We start from the raw sequence: 17114 nt of genomic DNA, 5'->3' as shown, positions 1-17114 counted from the left end.
TGCTGGGATTATAGTCATGAGCCACTGTGGCCAGCCAAAGATATTTTTAATTTGAGTTTTATTCCTCCAAAACTCGCTCATTGCTATGAAGCTTTTGTGATAGGCATAGGGTAAAGTGTTCTTGCCAGTGTTTTACTGGGGAGTGCAACCCCAGGGTAGCAAGAGTGAGGGGCCATACAGAGAGAGTTGTAGAACATTACTGCACTGGAAAAAGCTTCAAAAGAAAATGCAGCTGATATTTTGATTACAAGGATGTCTCCCGATAGGCTACATGAAACCATTATGCCTTGAAGGTGTCCATGGAAAAGTCATGGGAAAGAAATGAAATGAAATAAACTTGTCTGTTGGTTCCTTCATGTGTTATGTCTCTCATTGGTCAAAGTTTGCCCCATTTTTGTCATGTGATTTGACTGCTTGGGATAGCTGATGGGAAATCCACATCCCATGCTGCACAGCACGGGGCCTCAGAGAGTCAGTAAGCTGAATTTGATGCTGGAGCAGTTACAGCTGCTCCCATGTGGGGCCCAAGGGAGGCCACGCAGCCTCTGGCCTCCCCCCATGGAATGAACAGATATCCTGCAGTGTTGGGCAGAGAGGCAATGGTGGCAGTGGCCAGGGCTTTCTACTGAGCAAATGGCAGGGGGCAGATGGCAAGAGCTAATCTGAGGATGTGCATAAATCGAGTCTGGTATTATAGACAGTAATAGATAAGGAGTAAATCAGAGATTGGAAATGTGATGAAAGTAATTAGGGAAATGGAAAGTTCCAGAAGGATATATCTGGAATATGGATTTATAGAGCACGGGGAATAGAAGACTCTGTTGACACGTGGAACCAGAATGTGGAGCTCTGCCCCAGGAAGCAAGGGACCTGGTCCCAGTTGCCCACCTTCCCTTAGCTGTGGGATGGTCTCGGATTTGTCTCTTCATCTCTCTGAGCCGGTTTCCTTTTTTAAGAAATGGAAGCGAATCAATGCTAACTTTTTTCAGCTCTGAGATATGTGTTTCAGAGAGACAATTTTGCAGGAGTAATTTACATGTAGTCTTTTCAAATTTTGCTATATAAAAATGAGAAATTATAGCCAAGAGCATCCTTAGACAGAAACTTATTTTTAACTTAAAATATGCATCAGTGGTTCCCAAGATAAGCTTTTGCTCTGGGCAACCAACCAATCTGAATTCTAGGCCTGCCTCTGTTAGCAGCCAGCCATATGATCACATGTAAATGAGCTAACATCTATCTCTAAACTTTAGCAAAGCACAGGCTCTGGACTGCAATCACCTTGGCTACAGTCCAAGTGTAAACACTGACCAGCTATGCGACCTTGAGTACGTTACTTGACCTCTCTGATCTTCTTTTTAATATCTTTAATAGGGGGTAATAACAGTACTTATTTAGAGGGGCTGCTGTGAGTAAATGCATATGAAATAGCCCACATAAATATATATTCAAATATCAATTAGTATTTCCTTTACTGTGAAAAGAGGTAGGTAGGCCATGGATCCCTAAACCCCATTTCAGCTGTAACTTTCCATGATTCCTTGCTCTGATTCTTTACTTATTACAACTGCTTAAAGATCACTTATTATGTGTGTAGTCCTGTACTACCTTGCTCTCAAGAAGCACACAACCTTGCTGAAACAGTCACATAAGACGAGAAACCATACACAGTAATCGACACTATTTTGATAAGGAATGATATCTTAAAAGCATAATAGATCTTATTTAGAGTTTTCACATTGATAACTTATCAAGCACATTATTCTGGGAAAAGGCACTTCATCGGTGTTGGAGGATATGCTTATGACAGGTCCTCACAGTTCTTTAAAAAATATTTCATAGATGTCCATTAGTATATGTTCAACTGATAACTAATGGAGTACTGTTGGAAGCGATGTGCACATAAGGGCTTCATTGTAAAGTCTGAAGCATGGTCAATTATATATCATTCCTTAGTCTAAATGCTCTTTATAATGATATCATATTTCTAATGGAAAAAATTAACATTAAAATTAATATTAGACTAGTGACTTGAGTTTAATTGAACTGGCAATGCTTTTTGTTGCCTTAAAGGTGACCATGGGTAACTCTTTGGACTTAGTATAAAATATCCCACCCAAGAAATAAAGGCCTGGCCAGGTGTGGTGGCTCATGCTTGCAATTCTAGCACTTTGGGAGGCCAGGGTAGGCAGATCATTTGAGGTCAGGAGTTTGAGACCAGCCTGGCCAACATGGTGAAACCCCGTCTCCACTAAAAATACAAAAATTAGCTGGGCATGGTGGTGCACGCCTGTAATTCCAGCTACTCGGGAGGCAGGAGAATTGCTTGAACCCAGGAGGCGGATGTTGCAGTGAACCAAGATGGTGCCGCTGCACTCCAGCCTGGGTGACAAAGGGAGACTCTGTCTCCAAAAAAAAAAAAAAAAGAGAAAGAAAAAGAAAAGAAAAAAGAAATAAAGGACATTGGGAGGCCGAGGCAGGTGGATCACAAGGTCAGGAGTTTGAGACCAGCCTGACCAACATGGTGAAACCTCATCTCTGCTAAAAACACAAAAATTAGCCAGGCGTGATGGTACACACCTGTAATCTCAGCTACTCAGGAGGCTGAGGCAGGAGAATCGCTTGAACCTGGGAGGCAGAGGTCGCAGTGAGCCGAGACCATGCCATTGCATTCCAGCCTGGGCAACAGAGCGAGAGTCTGTCTCAAAAAAAAAAAAAAAAGAAGAGAAGAAAAGAAATAAAGAACAGTATCTTATTCAGCAATAGCAAAGTCTCTCCAACTATTTAAGGAGCAACACTAAACATAGGACCCCAAAATCCTATTCAATTTTAAGTACAAAGATAGAGAAAAAAGTCAGGAAAAGTATATTATTTCAAAAGCGTATTTGGATTAGAAAATATGTCATTAGGCATTAATTAATAATGCTAGGTAAAAATGGAAAAATCTGCAGTATTATTAGGCATTTTATAAAACATTAAGAAATGTAATTTAAGAAGGTTTAAGGCAGGACACCCAAAAAAGTTTATTTTAGGGTACTAAGGAAGATGCTATCATAGACTACAATGTATTGTGATGGTAAGATGCTGAACTTTGATTTAGAACATATTGGTTCAAATCTTTATTCTGCCACTTGCTGTTTTAGATTACTTTGGCCAAAGGTCCTCCTCTCTCCATGAAATTGAAGGAATTAAAAATATCTCAAGTTTATTTTATTTATTTATTTTTGAGACAGGGTCTCTCTGTGTTGCTCAGTGTGGAGTGCAGTGGCACCACCACTGCTCACTGCAGGCTCAACCTCTTCACGCTCAGGTGATCCTCTCACTTCAGCCTCCCTAGTAGTTGGGACTATAGGTGCATGCCACCACACCCGGCTAATTTTTATGTTTTTTGTAGAGACAGGATTTTGCTACATTGCCCAGGCTGGTCTCAAACTCCTGGGCTCAAGCAATCCACCCACCTTGGCCTCCCAAAGTGCTGGGATTATAGGCATGAGCCATCACGCTCAGCCTTCAAGTTCATTATCAGTGTTATTTGTTCATTACGCTCAGTCTTCAAGTTCATTATTAGTGTTATTTGGAAAATTGTTACCACAGTTTTACATGTACATAATTTAAAGAGATAAATAGTTTTACAAAGCTTCTTTGAAAAACAGTAGCCCTTCCTCTGACATTTTCCCATCCTTGGAAGAAACCACTTCCAACTCTGAGTTATTTCTTTTAATGTTTGCCTCTATATCACTTAAGTTAGTGCCAGTATTTTTTATTGTGGTAAAATATACATAAGATTTACCATTTTAAGTGTATAACTCTGTGGAATTAAGCACATTCACATTGTCATGCAACCATCACCACTATCCATCTCAATGTTTTCATCAGCCCAAACTGAAACTCTGTAACTACTAAACAATGACTCCTCACTAAACCCTGCTCCCAGCCCCTGGTAGCCACTGTTATACTTTCTGTCTCTATGTATTTAACTACTCCAGGTACCTCATATAAGTGGAATCATACATTAGTCTTTTTGTGACTGGCTTATTTCACGTGGTATAATATCTTTGAGGTTTATCCATGTTGTAGCCTGTGTGAGGATTTCCTTTTTAAGGCTGAATAAATTCCATTTTATGTATATGTCACATTTTGTTTATCCATCTATGAGTGGAAATTTGGGTTACTTCTACCTTTTGACTATTGTGAATAAAGCTACTATGAACATGGGTGTACAAATATCTATTTGAGTCTCTGCTTTCAATTCTTTTGAGAATATACCCAAAAGTGGAATTGCCAGATCATATAGTAATTATGTTTAATTTACTGAGGAACTGCCATACTGTTTTCTATAGTGGTTGCACTCTTTTACATCCCTACCCACAGTGCACAAGGGTTCCAGCTTCCCCACAATTTTTCCAACACTTGTTATTTTCCAACACTGTGTTTTTTTTTTTTAAAGGCATACTTTATGAATTTGTGTGTCATCCTTGCAATGGGCTATGCTAATCTTCTCTGTATCACTCGAATTTAATATATATGCTGCCAAAGCAGAGCTCTATGTATTTTTGCTTTCTACTTTCGGAAGATTTTCTTAACTTTATCTTCCAACTCTTCTACTGAGTTTTTATTTCTACTATTATACATACGATTTCCAAGAACTTTTAATTTCCAGAATATTTCTTTTTTAAGGAGAACATCTTATTATTGTCTTATGAATAAAATAACTTTTCCTATTTGTCTGAATACATTAATTATAGTCGTTTAAGGATTTATTCTTCCTACAGTAGTCTCTATTTCTTTAATTTGCTTTTCCCGTTTATTTCTTTGTTTTAGTTTCTTTCATGCCATAGCTTTCCCTCAGATATCTGGTGATCTTTGGCCACTTGCTCATATTTAAGAGCTCTAAGCTTGTTGACTATGGGATTCCTGGAGGGTGATTTGCCAGGGTCATTTTGTGGGTATCCTTAATATATATTAATTAAGACTACTCATGTTTCCTAGAGAAGTATTTTTACATTTCCTGCTTAAAATATACACTGCTGGCTCTCTTCATTCTGGAGCTGAAGAAGAGACTGGAAGGGAAGTATTGTCTTCTCAACATTCGGCATGTCAATGTTCTGTTAATATGACTGGGTTCAGCATAATAGTCCCTCAACTGTGCCTAACAACTCGTAGTCCTGGAACTCTTTTTTCTATCTGAAGTGAGTAAACCTCCAGTGTTTGGATGGGGTGTTAGGGAGGCATTTGGTTTGCTACACTGAGTGAAAATGAGTGATCAGAAATTCTCATTGCTTCTTAAACTAACCGACCCAGTCCTTCAATGGCCTTAGTTTTGTCCCTACTTTCAGAGGTACCTGGTGCTGCTTATTCCAGAGACTTTCTGGATTCTGTAGTGAAACTGGGTTGCTTTTTAGCTTTCTCCTGCAGGTTTAGGATTGAGGTCTAAATCAGCTGTCTGAGTAAGTTGCCTCTCATCCACTGTTTTCCAGCTTTCAGTTTGTTGTGATGTTTCCTCTCCCATACTTATCTTACGTGTTTTACAACCATCTTTTTTTACTATCATTTTTTGTGGAATTTGGAGGTAGTGAAAGTAAGCGTGTATGTGTTCAATCTTCTCCTTTTCTCCAGAATGCTATATATTTTCTAGTTCTAATAATCTGTTAGTCTAAGATGTGTATGATAAACTGTAAAAAAGATGTGTATGATAAATTGTAAACAACAACAACCGACCAAACAAACAAAACCCTAATCTTAATTATCTAAGGCTATGTTATACAAGATACAGATTTTCCTGATTCCTGGGGCCTGTCTTACTATACTAGCTGTTCACTTGCTTAGTTATATCACTATTATAGTAGATGGTGGCAGAAAGTGTGGTAAAATTCCTAACGATTTGTTTTACAACTTATCTTTTCTGGTAAAAAGATGCTAAAGGAAAATGTCAAGGATCTTGTCTACAAGTGAGAGTTTGCTGTTTTCAGTTATTTATGGTCCCTTAGCCCTAAGATAGTTTCAAATATTTTAATGTTTTAAAATCACATTTTTTTCAACAAATAATAAGAAAGGAACACATCATTTCAAAATGCTATGTGTTGTTCAAAATACTTTCATGCTATTCTTTGATTACATTGGTGGCATGAAGCATGTTCAAACAGATAAACAGGCATGAAGCAGACCAGTCAAATAACCTCTGTGAATATATACAGCTAATATAAAACTTTTTGGGGTTAGGAAAAATTATAGTTTTCTTCTTCATCTGTCTCTAGTTGGTGTGATAAGAGCTGTCCACTCTCTTGGGAGGAGTCCAGTCTGGGAGGAGCTTTAGGGCAGAGGGTTACCATTTGTAACTACTATTTACTGAGCATTTACTAAGTGCCTGGCTACCTGCAAAATGCTTGACACACATTGTCTCATTAATTTTCATTATGATCCTCTTTCTTTACAGATAGGAAACTGAGATGCAGCCAGTCAGGTTAAGAAACTTGTTGAAGTGCACATAACTTGTAAATGCAAGACCTGGATTTAGATCCCAGGTCTCTCTGAGTTGAAAGCTTGATCTCTTTCCAAATGCAGCTTCCTTTTGGGCACAGGTCAGCAGCTTAGTTTAGTGGTGAAATGGAGGAAAAAGTAATTACACTACTGTGTGATAAGGGCTGGTGGGGTTGTAAGAACCTGGCAGGGAATCTGAGAAGCTACTTGCAGGAAATAATCTAATCAGAGACCTGATGGATCAGTAAGAGCTTGTCAGGGAAGAAAGGACTGAAGGGTGTTTCAGACGCAGTGATCAAAGGGACATTCCTGTACCTTTCAGAAATTATAGCAATTTGACCGCAGGTGCCATTGGGAAGGACGGATGGTGGGAGGTGGAGGTGAACTGCAAGGAGCCTTAAAATCGAATGGGGGGGAGGAGTTGGGACTATTCTCTGGTCAATAGGGAATCATTTAAGGGGTTTTAGCAAAGGAATGACACGTGTACAAATTTGTACTTTATAAAGATCCCTTGGGTAGCCACAGAGAGAATGAATTTGAGAGCCACTAGAATGGGGGAGGAATAAAAAAATGATTCCTGGGTCTCTGTCTTGGACAAATGGACAAGTTGGTGCCATTCACTGAGACAGGGAACAGCTTCTGGTTGTGGGGGAAGTCTATTATAGAATCTAGGGGAGTGATCCAATTGATCAGAGCTGTCAATCTAAAATAATCAAAAAGGTCAGAATCTAATTTAAAAATAGTTTATTCAAGTGCAAAGTGAGAATGGACCACCTGGAAACACCAACTCCAAAAGAATGGAGTAAGCATTCACAAGTAGGGAAGTTAAGGTTTCATTTATATTGGCAGAGACAGAGGCGTTTTTAGAAGGATTGCAACATTATTGATACAAGGTTGGCAAATAGTTACAGCAATTTGACTGGTTATAGGCAATGTTCCTTTTTGGAAAGGGTACATTTAACACTTTTTTTTAAAACAGAAGGTCTAACAGTCCTGAGTTTTCTCTCATCTGGTCTAAGCAAAGCAGGACAACAAGAGGGAAGTTAATCTATAACAAGGGTCATGAATTAAGAAGGCAGGAGGTTTTTGTCCCTGATGCTGTTTAATTCTTATTAGTCATTGTACAGAACAAGAAAAACAAGAAAACGAGTTAATCTATAATCTGAGAACAGAAGTTGTAACCATATGTGACTAAGATCAGCCACATCTTTGTAAAGGCTTAAAGTGTTTTGGGGGGTTCCAACAGTTTTTAAATTTCATGTATTTTTACTGAGCAGATTTTGCATAAGAAAAATCAGTGTATGTTTGGCCGGGCATGGTGGCTCACACCTGTAATCCCAGCACTTTGGGAGGCCGAGGTGGGCAGAGCACCAGGTCAGGAATTCAAGACCAGTCTAACCAACATGGTGAAACCCCGTCTGTACTAAAAATACAAAAATTAGCCAGGCGTGGTGGCGCACACCTGTAATCCCAGCTACTCTGGAGGCTGAGGCAGGAGAATGGCCTGAACTCGGGAGGTGGAGCTTGCAGTGAGCTGAGATCATGCCACTGTACTCCAGCGTGGGAGACAAAGCAAGATTCCATCTCAAGAAAAAGAAAGAAAAAAAGAAAAATCTAGTTTAAGACTAGATAGTTCTTAAATTCAGGTTCATTGTTTATATCAGATTCAGAATCAGCTTAAATCTTGAGATTTGGGCATCCTTACAACCATCCTTCTATCATTCCCCAGTTTAAAAAAAAAAATCTTGATGGTGTTTATGACTTTTTTTAAAAAAAAAAAAAATAAGCTGAATTATAAAGGCAACAATGACTTTCACAGATTTACTGTTTTAGATTAGTTTCCTTATAAGCCACATACGTTAGGTAAGTCTAATAAAACCATGTATATTTTCTTGTATTTCTGGCATAATTCCATTCTGAGGCCTTTCTAATGGAACAAAAGCATGAAAATTATAGAAAACATTAAATTTCTTAATGAACAGTTCATTACATGGCTGTTGCTAATGGCACTGTAAGTACTTATAGATGACTAAAGTATATTTAGCTTCACTTCCCGGTAGATTTAAAGCAACCGGGCCTATTCTGTTGACCCACCAACACAGCAATGACTTATGAATCAGCCTAGCAGAAGGAACAGTTCTAGGGCCCCTTAAGCCATCAGTGCGGTTTATCCTAGAGCGCAAGGAGAGACCTCTGCTTTCACCGTCCAGTTGTCTAACGTTCTGCAAATGGTTTTTTATGCCCCAGGCCTCTCTGTTTTCTACAGGAGGGCCCAGATGCAGGTTACACGCTGTCTCGCTAAAGGAGTTGGACCTGGGCGAAGGTCTGTTATCCTCCTTCGCACCTCGGCTTGATGGGGGTCAACGTGGATCGCAGCCGGAGGGCATGTCCTGGACCCGGACCCAGAGCGCGCCGCGGGGCCCAGCGTCAAGAACTCGAATTTAGAAAGAAGCACCTGTGTACCTAACAACGCTTCTCAAACTTGCACCCAAGGCAAAGCTACCCCGAGGGTCTCTCTTGTCCCGCTACGTTTATTTTAAAGCCATGCATTCTTTTAAGAATGAATGAAGATGTTATATGCTTATTAATTTCATAGAAAATAAAAGTTCAAATCCCCCCACCTCCACATACGCATGGTCGGTTCCAGCTGCAGCGCCACCGCTAGCGGCCGTCCCTCTTCCTCATCCCCAGATTTCTGCGGGGTGTGAGGTGGGGGGCTCCACTGCATGAACCGATGTGGAAGAGAAAAATCCGAAAGGTCGTTCCGACAGGCGGGGCCAGGGGTGTGTCCTCCCCGGACCCAGCCTCCCAGGATGGAGAGGGCCCACAGCATCCCCGGGAACTGCGAGGCCGAAGCACATGGATGGCCATGGTCCTGGCCCCAAGCCATGAGGGCTCCCGGAGGCCGCGCCCGCCCGGGGCGAGGGGAACGCTGCAACGGGTCGCCGGGGTGCTGGTGCACGTCTGTGGACTGACCCTGTGCAGGAAAAGGTAACATCCGCCCAGGTGCCGGCCTGCAGCCGCCAGGGCTCTCCCCGTCTCCCGCGGGGCTGGTTGCGATTAGTGAACCGAAGCTGAACCTGCCGTCGCAGCGAGGCGCCCCCTACTCCTGGAATCGCTGCCTTCCCTCTCCCGAGAGCCGTGCCCACTCGCCACTGACCCATCCCACCTTCTCTAGTCAGGTGTGGGTCAGAGATGCCAGTTTGTTTCCCCAAACTGAAAGACAGAACTGGAGGAAGAGTCTGAAGTTTTTCATATTTGCCTCTGGAAGGTGCAAGAATCAGAGAACTGGCTGCTGGGACTTTGATTTGAAGTGTTGCTTCAAGTATAACTTTGTGCAAAATTACACTTGGATGCAACTTTGTGGGGACATTGTTGCCTGAGGGAAACTCTGGTTTCATGATTGGGGTCTGGAGGCTTAGGAAAGAGAGGGGTTTTATTTTTCTTTGTTTTTCCTACCACAGACTAGAAGAATCTGCCTATTGAGGGTCTCCACGTAAGTAAAAAGCAGCCAATGATGAAATAACACCCATCCCACTCTTTAAAAGAGAAACACACAAAAGGCTACCTCTGTTTAATTTTTTTTTTTTTTTTTTTAAGAGGGCCAAGTGCAGTGTTGCAATCATAGCTCACTGCAGCCTCTAACTGCTGGGCTCAAGCAATTCTCTCATGTTGCTGGAATCACAGGCATGAGCCACCTGGCCTGGCTCTACACTTGTTTGATTTTGAGCTTGGAGAAATGTCAGATTAAATGGATACGTGCATATATTTATTTAGGCAGTCACCTAGATGTGGAATCTTTAGATTACCCTTAAGGTCAATATTGAGACAAAAAATTTCACTCCTGGGTGTACAGACGTATAAAGCACCTGGATAGCACTTGAGCAACGAGACACCTGGTGCAGGCATCTCTGAGGACAGGATAACAGCAACAACAACAACATTTATAAGTTATTGATCATTATGTGCTATGCATGACTTTAAGTAAATTGCATACACAGTTTAATATAAAGTACTATTCCGAGGGCTTTGTTATTTTATTTCATTTTGGCAAGCACGTGAAGCAGCTCCTCTCATACGCCTCATTTTACAGATGAGGAAACTGAAATACAGAGTTAAGTAACTTTTCTAAGATTATATGATGTCTTAGTCCATTTTATGTTGCTATAACAGAATACCTGAGACTGGGTAATTTATAAAGAAAGAGGTTTATTTTGCTCACAGTTCTTTCCCCTCACAGCGAGGAGAAGGCTGCAATGGGTCGCCGGGGTGCTGGTGCACATCTGTGGATTGACCCTGTGCACAAAGGTCAAAGGGGCAGTGGACAAATGCAACAGAGACAAAACACAAGGGATGTCCTGGCTTTATATCAACCCACTCTGTCAAGAACTAACCAATTCTTGTAAGAACTAATGCAGCCTTGGCAGAGTGAGCACTTCCTCACCACCATGAGAAGGGCAGCAAGCCATTCTTAGGGATCCACCTTCATGATCCAAACACCTCCTGCTAGGCCTCACCTCCCAACACTGTCACACTGGGGATCAAATTTCAACACGAGTTTAGTGAGGACAAGTAATATCCCCATTCTCCAGGTGCTATGAGCGTAGGTTGCCAACAGCTCACAGCTGCACCCTGTCTCAAGCATTGTCCTTGCTGATGGAAGCTGCCTGCTGGGAGATGCCCAGGAGGTTACACCTCAAGACTTTCATGTGTGGTCAATAGCTAAAGGATAACTGACCAGGGGTTACATAGAGCCAACCTTGCTGCCTTACAGGGAACACCTTTGTGGTGTCATTCATTTTCCACTGCTCCCTGTGGGATCAGGCTGGGGCTGGACTGCAGCTGGCCCTGCATCTTTGCCTGGCTGCTTTCATTTCCTGTCCTGCTTGTGGCACTTTCTGAGAGTTTTCACTCAAGAGCCTCAAATCACTTGCACAAGAATTCTCCTCTCAGGCTCTGCTTCTATGAAACCTGACCTAAGACAGCGACTCTATTATACTGGGTGGTGAAGGTTTTCAGAGTTTTATTCTTTATTCACTAGAGATATTTCTTTATATGGAAAGACAACTAACCAATTCAATGGTTTCAAATGTATATCAGATGACTTTTCTGATGAGCACCTTGAGATACATTATGGAAGGTATGCTGCTAAAATATTGTTTTATGTGTGTAAAGCAGATGATAGAATAACTTCCCTTTGAGATGCTGTTTGGCCAAGAGAGTCCCTATTCCTACCAGGAACTCAGATAGCTAGAGTGGGTTTTACATAAGCATTTCCTCGTTGATTTCTTGTTTGATGAAATTGAATATGAGAATTAAATATGTTAATGCTGTTTTTTAACAGCTTTATGAAAGTGTAGTTGACATATGTAAAGTGTACATTTTGATATATTTTTATATATATATATATATACACCCATAAACCATCACACAATCAAAATAATGAAGGTACCCATTACTCCCAAAAGTTATTGTAATAACTCCCATACTGGCCCCAGGCAACCACTGATATGCTTTTCGTTATGGTAACAATAGATTGAAAAAGACCTTAGAGATCATTAGCCTTTGTTACCAAGTAGTTCAACATTCAGAGATTTCCATAGAATAAGACCAGGAGGGAAGTTGAAGTAACTGGGGCTAGGCTGCTATCTGCTCACTGGGAAAGGGGATCGATACAAAGAGGAACTAGGTGATAACTGGACACAGATTCCAAAGCCTGTGGCAACTTCAGAACCAGTGGCAACTGGGTTCAGGTAAACTTTAAGATTGGAGTAGACTGAGGTTTTGCAGGTCCTTTAAAGGAGGTCTTTAGGGAATGACGCCATCCTTGAACTGCACAACCAAAATAAAAACATACAAACAGAAACCCCCACCCAAACCCAGAACGTCAAGGTTGGCAGTGGAAAAGGACTTTCCTGGTAGGTGGGGCAGCTGATTTCTGTCCTTCAAATTCATCATCCTCTTGGCTCTCTTATGGGTCACTTCTGGCAATGGGAGACGTACGATCATTCTGTGGTGGGTAGGTCTATGCAAAATGACCCCCAGAATCCAAGGAAGCAGGGAGGCCAAAGAAAGAGGTTGATAAATCCAGTTTCTTAGAAAGAAACATTTAATAGGGACTTATGAACAGAAGCCATGTCTGTGCCTCAGGCGGCATAAGACAAGATAGTGGATTACCCACTCTTAACCCCATTACCCCCCAGACCTTAGGGAAAGAATGTGTAGAACAATTACAGTTGACCCCTCAGGGAAAGGCAGGAATGCTATGTGAGTCTACCTAAGGGCAGGATTTATGGTCAAGGTTGTTTTGATCTAAGGGGATCTACGTGCACAAGGAATGGTAGATAAAATAGAAATCTTAGAGGCATTCCCAGAACTGGGGCTAATAAGTCAACGTGGTGGATTAGCATCCAAAATGGAGTTGTTTAGCTTCCACACCTTCTCATTTTAACCTTAACTCTAGCTCAAGTTTGCTACCTAGTAGTCCAACTCAGACATCATTAGAATGTGTTGAGGCACTGCTAAAGTCTCTGGCAACAACATCAGAGAGATAACACAGTGAGAGTCATAGATTTAGATAATCTGGCATGTACAACATAGGTGTCTTATCTTCAGGTTTATAGTTCTCCTCAGCTTCTACTCTGTCTCTCATGCCTGGAAGATCCCTTCACCGACTGCCAAAGTCCACGCCACGCACAATTCACGGGATTTCCCTTTCTCCTTTTTATTCTCACTTTCTTGTTCCTTTCTGCAGGATTATTAGGGCATAACATCCAACCTGATGATTAGCTTCATAGTCTAGCCCTTGATCTCACTGGTCTAGACCATTGCTGTCCAATACAAATATAATGCAGATCATAAACATGAGCCACATATATAATTTAAAAAAGGGAAAAGAGAAACAGGTAAAGTTATTTTGAATGATATGTTTTCAACCTAATATCTCAAAAACACAGTTGTTACAAGTAGTTAGATAGGCATGAGTGGGGCAAGAGAGGGCTCTTCTCCCCAACCCACTAGGGATGTCAGGTGATGGTTCAACAATTATCACACTGCCTCTCTAAAAATGATAATTTGGCAACCGGGCACCAGGGTGCCAAGGAGAGACAATCTTCTGATGATCCACAGCTGTTAATATTAAAGTGTTAATTGAATGCAGATGCCAGGGAGAAGGAACTTCCCGGGCATGCTCCTTAAGAGACAAAATGGCAAATTATGACTTTTCAGGGACACTCTACTGGAAAAGGGAAGAAAGGCTCAGATGGGCATGTATACAACTTCTTAAAGACATTGCACATACCCTCTTCCCAAGGGTAAGGAGGGCACTGAGCATGCTGGCAGCCCACCCTAAGGGAAGAATGAATCATGGGAAAGAGGTGAGCCTATAAAGTCCTATGATCGTGGTTAAACGGGGCCCTTGACCTTAGCGCCCACTTGGGTCTCTTCCAAGTATTCTTTTCTTTCCTTTCTTTCCTGTTCTAAAGGCTTTTAAATAAACTTCCATTCCTGCTCTGAAACTTGCCTCGGTCTCTTTTTCTGCCTTATGCCCCTCAGTCGCATACCTTCTTCTGAGGAGGCAAGAATTGAGATAGCTGCAGACATGTATGGATTTGGCACTGGTAACTCAGATACCTTCCACCAGTAACAATGGTCATTTCAACAAGTTATCTGCGTAAAAATTATTGATGAGATATTTTACATTCTTTTTTCATATTAAGTCTTCAAAATGCAATGGGTAGTTTTTACATTTACAGCACATCTCACTTTATATTAACTGCTATTCCATAATGGGCAGCACAACTCTTAGACATAATTTGATAGCCTTGGATCTGCAATGTACTAAGTGTTCTTGGGGAAAAGAGGAAGAACATGAGTTTTGCTTCGGACCCGGTGAGTTTGGGGATTGTTTGGCATCCCTGTGCATGGAGACAATAGATCGTTGGAATGCAGTTCTAGAGTAGCACAACAGAGCATCTTCCAACTTCCTTTGTCAGAGCAACACATCACCTCCTCGGCAGTAAACTGACAATTTCACCTTGTTTTTTGAATCCATACCACAGAGTTGTCCCACAGTAGATTTATCTCAATGTTAGCTTGTTTTTGTGCAGATTTTCTCCATCAAGTAGGTACTTATATATATATTTTTCTATGTGTTTATATTTTAAATTTATATCATCTTTCCTTTAGGTACATTGAAAAGAGTCACACAGAAGGGTCGGCACTTTTTTACTTGAATATGAAGAATATTTGGTGAATGGACCATTATTTAGCATGAACAATTTTTCCAAATATAACTTGGTTAGTATTTTTTATTTACATCCCAATCTAGTTTTAAGCAAAATCTCTAATATATAAAAATGCTTTTGTAGTGATAAAATGCTGAATAGTAACAAGATATCACATTTGGAAAGGTTTTTAAAAGGGATAACAAGGCTCAGTATTTTAAGGACATGGTAAAATGGAAACACTCATTGGCTGATGGTGAGAATGTAAATTCCTACAGGGATTTGGAGGGCAATTTAAAAATATGTATTAAAGTTCAAAAAGCCCATACCATTTTTTCCTGCAATTCCAATTTTAGAAATTTACCTCATGAGGACAATTGGATAGGTTCACAGATTTGTATGTTCAAGGATGTTCATCTTACTGTTTATAGTTTTTAAGAAGGAAACAATTTATATTTCAGCAATGATTTATAGAGTACCTACCCCTACTGGGCACTGTAGTAGGTACTGGGCTATAAAAGTTAACTAGAGATAGATGATCCCTGTCCTCATATACCTTACAGTTTAGGAAAGAAGAAAGTCGACTAAACATTAATTGAGTGTGGTGCTGGTGGTATAGACTGTGGTTGGAGCACATAAGATGGGTGTTGAACCTTAACTTGGAGAGGCAGCGAAGGCTTTCTAGATGAACTGATATTTTAACTGGATGCTGAGCAGTGATTGGGTTAAATATATTTTGATGTATCATGTAATGGAATGAGATGCAGCTATTAGAAATAATGATATACACTTGGGAAAAAATATACCATTGAGGAAAAAAATCAGGCTACAAAACAGAATTGTATAACTTTATTTCTATAAAATTATGTTTCTATATTTGTACAGATGTATATATGTGTGTGCGTGAATAAATATTCATACTAACATACATATACATGTGTAAACATCTCCCTGTCTCCATCTCTCCCACTCTATAGACACACACAAAGGCACAGAGAATCAGAAAGATCTAGAATGCATCAAAATATAACAGTGATTATGGTTGGTAGAATTTCAACAAATTTTCACTTTTGAAATGTAAATGTATTATTTTTATAATCAGAAAATATTGTAGCTATGTTAAAAATTTTAAAATAAAAGTAATACAGGTTTAGTGTAGGAAACTTGGATATTATAGAAAGGTTATCAAGAAGAAAATAAAAATGGCTAAAAAATTCCATTTCCTAAATGACAGATAATTAATTTTAACATTTTGTTATATTTTCCTCCATTTTTTCTATGCACATGAATGTATTAACTATTTTCATAGTTACGTGTTTTTGTAGACTAGTTTGAAATTTAACATATTTAATGTTAAAATAATTCAAGCTTACATATGTGCATTCCATCACAGATTAAAACTTAATTCTGAAAATTACAGTTGATTATGCTTAATAGGGTTAAATTCCTTGATAGATGTATTTGGGGAATATATTGACATCAAATTAAACAATTTACTTTCCTCTGTTATTTTTATTTGGCATAGTTACATTGTTATTTATTACATCAATAATAATTTTCTGCTGCTTGCTGGCATACATTTGAGTAGATTGGACTCATTAGGGTTAGACTGGGTAAAAGTTCATTTTTCATGAGCTCATGTGAATGATATTAGAACAATTCCAGCTATGATGGGAGTGTTAATTTGCTTCACCCTTTATTACATATTAATAATTCCCTGTGTAGTCAAGCTGTATAGGATTATGTATTGTGTCATCTTTGCTATATTTCTTTGATAGGCTATATGGTACTGCTGTCCTTCATTCCCTTTTTACAAATAGCTACAAAAAACCAGAAGGATTAAGTCAGAATATTGCCTGTCATTCATAGGCATATTAAATAACCAGGAGAGTTTTTCTTATACAGGAAACCAAAAAATGGAAACTGCTTTCATGAGTTAATTAATACATATAAAGTGCTTGGAATAGTGTCTGACATACTAAATGCTCAGTAAGAACAAACAGTTATCAGAATAGGTCTAGGAGTATCTTAGATCTATATTCAGATTTTTAAAATTTATTTTTATTTTTTTGAGATGGATTCTCTATCTGTTGTCCAGACTGGGGTGCATTGGTGTAATCTCAACTCACTGCGACCTCCATCTCCCGGGTTCAAGTGATTCTCCTGCTTCAGCCTCCTGAGTAGCTGGGATTACAGGTACCCACCATCATGCCCGGCTAAGTTTTGTATTTTTGTAGAGACAGGGTTTCACCATGTTGGCCAGGCTGGTCTTGAACTCCTGACCTCAGGTAATCCATCCACCTTGGCCTCCCAAAGTGCTGGGATTACAGGCGTGAACCACCATGCCTGGCCTGTATTCAGATTTTTTATCATCACATATGTGATGTGAAGAGCAAGGTGATAGCAAGATAT

At 40.0% G+C, this 17114-nt stretch overlaps 1 pseudogene; it reads right to left on the bottom strand.

Annotated features, from left to right (window-relative positions):
* Positions 1-4442: 4442 nt before the first annotated feature.
* Positions 4443-4539, bottom strand: LOC116274296 (annotated as a pseudogene).
* Between the last annotated feature and the right edge of the window lie 12575 nt (positions 4540-17114).

This window comes from Papio anubis, chromosome 3 (genome assembly GCF_008728515.1).
Source record: "Papio anubis isolate 15944 chromosome 3, Panubis1.0, whole genome shotgun sequence".
NCBI lineage: Eukaryota > Metazoa > Chordata > Mammalia > Primates > Cercopithecidae > Papio > Papio anubis.
This window is presented reverse-complemented; position numbering and strand designations above follow the sequence as displayed.